Genomic DNA, 9,913 nt, shown 5'->3' with positions numbered 1-9,913 from the left:
AGAATCTTCATCTGAGGAATATATTCAATATGATTGGTTGTATCAAATTGATCAACTAGTGCAGATGGATTCAACATGAGGATCATGGATTGCACGAATTTTGTAGAGAAGATTTTAGGGTTAGGGTTCATTAAGAGAATTCAGAAATCGAAAAGTCTGAAGGGAACTGTCAAATGTCTTTTTATAAATGGCGTCAAATTTTAATCTGAATCGACATCCAACCAGAAAACACCACGTGTAAAATAGGTAATTAAAGTGACATGGGCTTTATCTGCCACATGTAGATGTAATGAATTTTTTTCTCGATCAAAAAACAAATTTGTGTAGCCAAACGTCAACATACAACAATTACTTTAACTCTACACCATAAAAGAATAAAAACCAGATGAAGAATAGAACATCATCCAAACTTCGATAATAAGCAAGAACCAATCTTTAATAGGTATGGGTTGGTAATACGCAAAACCTCGAGGATTTCAATGCAATGTGTTCCAAATGAAAAGATAGAATCAAATTAAGAAAAGTTTGGAGAAAGTGTGATATCAAAGAAACTTTGATATAAAAGCAGTAATATCTCGAGCAAAGATTGTCTTCCTTCGATCTCAAGAGAGAAATCGAAGTGCTTGTGTGGTTTCCTATGAAATACAATAGAATAATTATAGAGAAGTAGTGAAGGGCCTTTTTTAACCAGTGTCGAAGGTAGGCTTAACTTTCAAACAAGTTTTCATCTTAAGAGAAAAGAAATGTAAGAAAATTCTTGAGTGATCGGTGTAATCAACATCAATTAAGCATTGGTAAAATTTTAATGACTAAAGATTGAAGTAAATGTTCCAACGGAAATCTCATTTAAAAACTAAAGAACTGGATCTTGTTCGGTAGAAATGACTTGGAATGAGTATTTCATTAAGACCACATAAAAGAAATGAAATGAGATTTTGAACATTTGAAATGGTATATTGAGCATGAAGTTTCATTCATCAATTTCTTATAAAAATCTAGAACAATAAATTGTTCACCGTTAAATTATTTAAATGATTTGATTGTTGGGTCTCACTCTCATCATGGTAAAAATGATTTTGATATCATAAAAACAGATTTTTGATAAAAGAATCATTCTATCTTGGGATATGCAACATGGTGTGTGCAATGTGTAAGAAATTTGGGGTGAAAAGGATTGGATAAAATAATCATTCTATCTCTGCTAGAAAAATGACCAAGGAATCATCTCTTAACTCAATTTGAGAAGAAAAAGGTAGCTTGATGACTATGGTAGTACAACCTATTGGGAAGAATTTTTTAGAAGAAAATTTCACTAAGGCTTCACAAAGAAAGAGTCATTGAGGCTTTGGACAACATGCTACAACATGCTTCCAGGGACGCTTAACTAGTCATAAGAATTGAAGATTACCATATCCATTTGAACTTCGTTTTTGCATGAAAATAGACAAAACATGTTACAATGATATATCTAAATTTGAAATGAATAAGAAAAGTGAAAAAATTATAGAAATTTTTTTTGAATTTTAGAAATAAAAGACAAAAATAAAGAAAAATATTTTTGAATTGTTGATTTTTTTCAAGAAGAAAAGAAATATATCAAGGAATAAAACAAATTTACTTAAACCATCGATTATTGAACAATCAACTGAATAGTTCAGAGCTAAACTCGAATACGAAGCTTGTTGAAGCTCTGACTGTGAACAGAATGTCGGGTGACAACAAAACAAGTTAAGCACTTCAGAAAAATATCAAAACAAACTTTAGTGAACTTGCAGAAATAAAACTTCAGAAAATGTAAATCAAGTGAACACCATATTTAACATGGTTTGGTCAAGGTGACCTACATCCAAGGGCGAAAGAGAGAGAGAGAGAGAGAGAGAGAGAGAGAGAGAGAGAGGATTTTATTAACTTCCAAGAACAATTACAATACACAAAGGTTACACCTTAATTGAGCTCTCAAAACAAAAGAATCTCTCTTGCTTACTAACTGCTCCAAAGGAGTGCTCTAAACCTCACAATGATTACTCTCTTGAAATTTCTGCACACATACAATGATGGAGATATGAGTCTATTTATACTTGAGGGATCAGGCTTAAAACCCTAATGGGCCAAGCCCATAGGCCCATAGGCCCATGAATGGTGACAACCAATCATATTTTGCCATGCAACATCTTCTGGAACATTCTTCCAAGCCGTACAACCCATGAGTATCAGCAACACATATGATGGACCACCTTTACCATAATGGAGCATCATGATGCACAGATGGCGCATCATGAACACTAATGGTCCAACATCCATCATGGTGGCACAACAAGTTGTATTTCTTGAGCAATACTAACTTCTGAGTATCCTTGAACTATCTTGAGCATCATGGAGGACTTCATAGCATACTTGGCTCGCAAGGGATACCATGGCTCATCAAGGAACCAAAATGACCCATCTTGCAACATCACCACCTTGACACAACAACAACATACATGGCGAAAAAAGCATACTCCATGGTGCAACAGGAGTACCCTATGGCATAAGAGAGAGTAGTTTGGCGCAAGAAGGAGTGCCCTTGGCGCAACAACATCCTTCTTGGCCCAACCCTTCAAAAGATGGCATGACAAGGTTTCCTTGTTACTCCATATCACTCCCAAGTGCTACAAATCCCCTTCTTTATGATCCGTTCGTTTGGCACTTGATCTATTTCTTTGTAAGACGATCCATTCCCTTCTCGGATGATCCGTTCCTTTGTCACATGCTCCATGAACCCAAAGTGCTCCATTGAGTTCCAAATGATCCATGAACATGATCCAAATGGTCCATGTTGGACAAGACTTTATACCTCAATAATATCCTACCTGAATGCTTGAACAACTTCATCTTCCATTCAAATTCTTCATCATTTTGTCAATCTCTCTCCCTCTCTACACTAACACCGTCCTCAAAATCTTGGAAGGGCAGTTGAAGCCATGTCTGGCTTCAACTTTTTAGTGGTAAACACCTTAGTATATTCATTTGTTGAGTTCTCCATACTAAGGACTTTTCTTTACATTAGTAGCCCCTTGGTTTATTTTCTTGAACTCTCTGGTCAACCGCATCTTAAGCTCATTGAACTTCTGCGTGTTGGAACCAACAATTAACACGACATGAACATTTAATACGAGGATGATGTATGAGGAGCTTAACTTCTTCAAGTAACAAATGTGACCAACCTCACGTGTTCTAAACCCACTCCTATTCTTGAAGTTATCAAACATTAAGTACCACTATATAAAAGTTTGCTTCATGCCACACATGTTTTCTTTCACATCGAACACCAGCTTTTTCTTACCAGCTGTAAGAGCACTTTCTGGCTGTTCCTTCAAGCTGTCTCCTTCCAAGTTATCATAAAGGAGATCAGTTGTATTCACATCTAGGTGCTGTAGATGGAGATTTTCAGACGCCACTGCATTCAATATATATGTAATTGTAGTCATATTCGCAACAGGAGAATCATCTTATCCCTTCTGTTGTATTCCCTTGACCGTCAATCTTCCATTGTAAGTTTTACCACCATTTATCTCATCCTTAACTTGAAACATCTTACTGTTCTGCAGTCCGCTCAACTTGTCAGCCATAGCCTTCTCCCACTGTATGGAGTTCATCCTCAAGGCCTATGGTTTTGACCCATTCTCACATATAAACGTGTTATTGGTTGATGGAGAATACCTCACTGGAGTAGTTTGCTTCATGGTCCTCTCGATAATATGTGGTTTGATGTTTGAAACACCTACAACTCCATCCTTATAACCATTATCACTAGAGCTCCCACTATTTCTAGGTTTATCAGAGCTCCCACTGCTTCTTGAACATCTTCCTATCCTTTGACCAAAGATAGGTTTTGCATGATTCTAGGATCCTCCCACTAACTAATATGAAGTTGGACTATAAAAACCAGAATAAATTGAACCTAACTTCCCAAACTTAGGCAGATTTGCTGTCTTTGTAAAACTGAATTTCTTCTGTCTGCCAATAGAACATGGCTTAGAAGCATCTGTCACATTCTTCGAATATGGCATCCAGCCACTGGAGACAAACTTCCTCATTCCCTCCTCACTCTTATGATCAAATCTTTTGTGGCATAGAGTACATGCCCCAACTTCTTCAACAGTATGGGCCTCATTATCAGAAACTTCCACCATGTATAGTGTACCATGTTTATGAACCTTAGCAATGATCAAGTTTTCCTTCTTCACTTTCCACTTGTGATCGCCAAATGTAACATGATGACTTTCATTATCAAGTTGTCCAACTGATATCAACATCCTCTTCAGATATGGAATGAACTTGACATTCTTTAAAGTCCAATTCGTACCCAGTGTCGTTTTGAGAACGGCATCTCTGAAACCCATGATATCCAAACACTTGTTACCTGCTAGCCTGACCTTCCCTAGGTAATCCCTAAAGTTATGTATCACATCTATGGAATGAATAACATTAAATGATGCACCATAATCCAAGACCCAGGATTCTATTGAATTTTGAACTGAACAAATGAGCGCGTCACCTTCAAAATTTTCCGCCATATTCATCTCCTTTTGGCCTTTATCTGCCATGAACATTGGGAAATGACTTTTCACATGACCACTCCCTTTGCAGTTCTAACAGGTCACGTCCCTCCTGTTGTTCTGTCCACCTCTTATTCTCGACTTTGATCTTCCACTACCCCTACACCCTCTATTGGACCCCTTTCCTGTATCTTCAGTACACAGAAGACTATTGGAAGCTTCTCCAGCACTCCGTCTGTGTACATCCTCACCAATGATTAAATCGTGAATGCCTTCCAATCTTAGCTTAGCGCCCTCAGCTGAGCTACTAACTGTTGTCACTATACCGGACCAACTATCAGGCAAAGATGATAATAGTAGCAATGTCATGACTTCATCTTCAAATTTAATATCAACCTACATAAACCTTGATAGGAGTGAATTAAATTCATTAAGATGATCAGTCACTAAGCCACCCTCCTTCATCTTCAAATTTATCAATTGTCAAATAAAGTGAACCTTGTTCATTGTTGAAGGTTTTTCATACATGTTAGATAGTGTATTGATCAACTCATGAGTAGTCTTCACAATTACAATGTTGTAAGCTACATTCTTTGGTAAGGATAATCTCACCACACCAAGTGCTTTCCAATCTAACAATTCCCAATCCTCCTACTTCATTTCTTCAGGTTTACTTTGGGACAATGGTTCATGTAAGTTTTTTTGGTAGAGGTAGTCTTCGATTTTCATTTTCCAGAAACAAAAAACCTTGCCCATTGAATTTTTCAATCATAACTTTCCCATCTTCAGCCATAGCTCTGATACCAGTTTGTTGGGTGACAAAAAAACAAGTTAAGCACTTCATACAAATATCAAAACAAACTTCGGTGAACTTGCAGAAATAAAACTTCAGAAAATGTAAATCAAGTGAACACAATATTTAACGTAGTTCGGTCAAAATGACCGACATCCACAAGCGAACAAGAGAGAAAAAAGAGAGCGAGAGAGAGAGAGAGAGAGGATTTTATGAACTTCCAAGAAAAATTACAATCACACAAAGGTTAAACCTTACTTGAGCTCTGAACACAAAAGAATCTCTCTTGCTTACTAACTGCTCTAAAGGAGTTCTCCCAACCTCATAATGATTACTCTCTTGAAATTTCTGCACATATACAATGATGGAGATATGATTTTATTTATACTTGATGGATCAGGATTAAAATCGTAATGGGCCAAGCCCATTGGCCCATAGGCCCATGAATGATGACAACCAATCATATTATGCCATGCAATATCTTCTAGAACATTCTTCCATGTCATACAACCCATGAGCATCAACAACACACATGATGGACCACCTTGACCATAGTGGAGCATCATGATGCATAGATGGCGCATCATGAACACTATGGTCCAACATCCATCATGATAGCACAAAAGGTGTATTTCTTGAGCAATACCAACTTCTAAGTATCCTTGAATGATTTTAAGCATCATAAAGGACACCATAGCTGTGACAACCCAAATTTTTTTTCTTATAAGCCCGACCAATCAATCGAGAGCCAGACTCATTTCTGCTAACTTTTAGCATCGTTTGGAGCCTGTTTGAGTGTTCTAAGCCTAGTACACTTAAGAATTGGGTGTAGGGATATGTTATCTTCAGTTAATCGAGTTGTATTCAAACCATACACTCCTTCAAGAGGAGTGTACGGCCGTACACATGGGTGTACGGCCGTACACTCAATGTGGCCGTACACCACCCCCATATATAAGCCATCCCTTCATTTTTCATTCATTTCTTCAACTTCCAAGTCAAGAACTCGAGATTCTCTCTCAACTATCATCAAGCTTTTTCATATTGATCTTCATTTAAGTAAGTAATCCTTCCATTGTTAGTTGATTCATTGCATTATCTAGTAAGGATTCATGATTTTATCCATGAATCATCTTCAAAACTCAAGAACATCAAGAGTGTACGGCCGTACACTCTATCTATGGCCGTACACCCTTATTAAGTCCATAATTTAAGGCTTAAACACTTGCTAGTCACTTGTTACCCCTTAGAACTCTTGAACCGTTGTATCCCTTTGATTTAAGACCCATAAATGCATCCATCTTAGAGGGTGTACGGCCGTACACATATGGTGTGGCCGTACACACCTCAAAACCCTCCAAAATGAGAGCCTTGTTCATCCTTTTGTTGTGCATGTGCCACACTAGCTTCCCCATAGATCAAACACCCTTTCTTATGCATGTTTTCCATGAGTGTACAGCCGTACACTCCATGTCCATACACCCCTTGGCCGTACACTCCATGTTGTGGCCTTAGACCCCCTTTGATCAATCACATGTGATTGTAACACTTAGTTCAAGTGCTTCCTAGTCCTTTAGCGTGTTTCCTAGCATGATTAGTTGTTATATACACTAATTATACACATCTATATGCCAATTAGGATCCAATTGTGCTCGGGGCTTCGTTTGGCATACCAAATATCCGATATCATATCTTCAATCAAATCTCCAACATAAGTAGAGTTCATACCCCCATATTTTCCAAACTTTTTAATGTTTTAAGGGGGGGGGGATACAAGTAAAACACAAGATTTCTTGTGTTTAAAAGCATAATTTTCTTATTATGTTTTCTTACCATTCAAATGTATTTGACCTTGAAAGTTGTTAAAACAGGGAAATCAACTTATACACTATTGTAGGTATAGTTTATGGATCATAGGAACTAATTTACAAAAATTCAGGTTAAAACATGGAAATGAACTTATAAACATGGTTTATGAAACAAAAGGAAATCTTTTCACAAAATTACTTGTTAATTATAAAAAGGTTTTACATTTTATGTAAATAATTAATAGAAGATTATGAACCACTTGATGTACCACTCAGGATACCCGTTCCGAACTTAATTATAACCAGAGAGCGCGAGTTGGTGTATAGATCTATACGGGACTAACTTTGTATTGGTATGGTTATAATGAATATTCACAATAGTATTAACTAATTATTTACATAAAGATATACTTTTCCCAAGGAATACTAACTATATGATTTCTCAGTATATACAATAGGGTTAGATAAAATTAAAGTCCGATAGACAGTGGAATGTGTGACTTCTACCTCATTTCCTGTTCCTTGTTTGGTTGTGGGTTTAGGGCAGATTCACCCATTCAACTGTCTATCCGATCTCGGTATTATACAACTCGTGTGTACTAAGTGATCATAGGAGGGTAGTATCGTCACGTCGAGTTTTTAGGGTAATTACATGTTCACATGGGATTACTTTTAAACAAAACTGAGTATCATTAAGTTACGTATGGTAATTATACTTGTGCTTCTCGGTCTTGGAGCGTTTAAGACTACAAATCGGTTTTATAGAAAATATAGGATTTTCTATGGTTTACATCGTTATTTTGGAAGATAAACAGTTTTCTATAGAACTTTTCAAAATCAATGTTTCACAATAGAGTTAGTGAAACTAGAAACTTATTTACAAAAGGTTTAATACTTCTTATTAAACTAATATTACATAAAGGACCTTTATAGTTAGTTCTATAATTCCTTAGTTTATACATTCAAATTATATATAAATGATATCCGATAGGCAGTGGAATGTGTGACTTCCGCCTCATTTCCTGTTCCTTGTTTGGTTGTGGACTTAGGGCAGATTCACCCATTCAACTGTCCGTTCGATATTAGGTTATATATAGTTAGTATAAACTAAGTAATTATAGAAGGAACTATTGCTGTTACCATTTTACCGGAGATTCATAATTGTTAATTATGTAATTACTTGATGAATACATTAGGATTATATACAATAAAGATCCGGTAGACAGTGGAATGTGTGACTTCCGCCTCATTTCCTGTTCCTTGTTTGGTTGCGGGCTTAGGGTAGATTCACCCATTCAAATGTCTAATCGATATGTATTGTATATAATTAGTATTCACTGAATGATTACAAAAGGATTAACTACAGTCATATTACTTATTAAGAAAATATAGGATTTTCTTAAGGGAACGTTTTCAAATTTAAGGATCATTAAACTTAATGTACTTAGTAAATACACAGGGTTACATACATGAAGATCCGACAGATAGTGGGATGTGTGGATTCCGCCTCATTTCCTGTTCCTTGTTTGGTTGTGGGCTTAGGGCAAAACCACACAATCGACTATCTGTTCGATCTAAATATATATGAATAGTATTCACTAAGTACTCGTAGAAGGGATAATCACGAGTTGTTTTACTTATCATTTATATACAGCAGAAAATATAGGATTTTCTGGAGGAACTGGAAAACTTTCAAAAGAATAAAGGATATACTTTCTATAACAAAAATACTTATGAACTCACCAACTTTAATGTTGATACTTTTTCAAACCACTTGTATTCTCAGGGTCGTTAGTAGACAGGTACTCTCTTCCAGGTGTTGAGAAGACGGAGCCTTACGTCTTAACTTTTGTAGTACTTTTCATGTATTTCAAGTAATGTTTTGAACTTAATGTAAATATTATATTATCAATACAATGGTTGATGTTACTTTGATTACTATAATGTCTGTGTTGTGATACTTGACATGACGTCCTCCACCCCCGAACGTTTCCACCTTTACGGTTTGGGGGTGTGACAATAGCATAGTTGGCTCACCAGGGATACCATGGCTCATCAAGGAACAAAAATGAACCATCTTGCACCATGATGGCACAATAGGCTTCAACGGTAGCGTAAGAACTTTTAGGTTGGAGCAACATCACCACCTTGGCACAACATAAACAACCATGGCAAAAAAAGCATACTCCATGGCGCAACAGTAGTACCCCATGGCGCAAGAGGGAGTAGTTTGGCGCAAGAAGGAGTACCCTTAGCGCAACAACATCCTTCTTGGCCTAACCCTTCAACAAATGTCGCAACAAGGTTCCCTTGTTCCTCCATATCAATCCCAAGTGCTCCAAACCTCTTGTAAATGCTCCATACCCCCTTCTGTATGATCCGTTCCTTTGGCACTTGATCTGTTCCTTTGACAGACGATCCATTCCCTTCTCAGACGATCCGTTCCTTTGTCACATGGTCCATGAACCCCAAGTGCTCCATTGAGTTCAAATGCTCCAAATGCTCCATGAACATGCTTCAAATGCTCCATGTTGGACAAGACTTCATACCTTAACACAGTGATCGCTGAATGATCTAGAACCATAAGCGAAGCACCATAAGAAAAGAATTTTGCAAAAGTTCGACATCACAGACAACAATTATCACATTGATTTTGGAGCATAAAAATATTACATTATCCCAAATCCATTTAAAATTCTTATAAAATATTATTCATTAAGAGGTTTTGTGAAAAGGTCAGCAAGTTGTTCTGTGGTTTTAACAAAATCAACTTT

This window comes from Lactuca virosa, chromosome 4, assembly GCF_052849685.1.
Source record: "Lactuca virosa cultivar CGN04683 chromosome 4, Lactuca_virosa_CGN04683_v6, whole genome shotgun sequence".
In the NCBI taxonomy this organism is placed as follows: domain Eukaryota; kingdom Viridiplantae; phylum Streptophyta; class Magnoliopsida; order Asterales; family Asteraceae; genus Lactuca; species Lactuca virosa.
The sequence above is the reverse complement of the archived record's forward strand: the minus strand, read 5'-3'. Positions refer to the sequence as shown.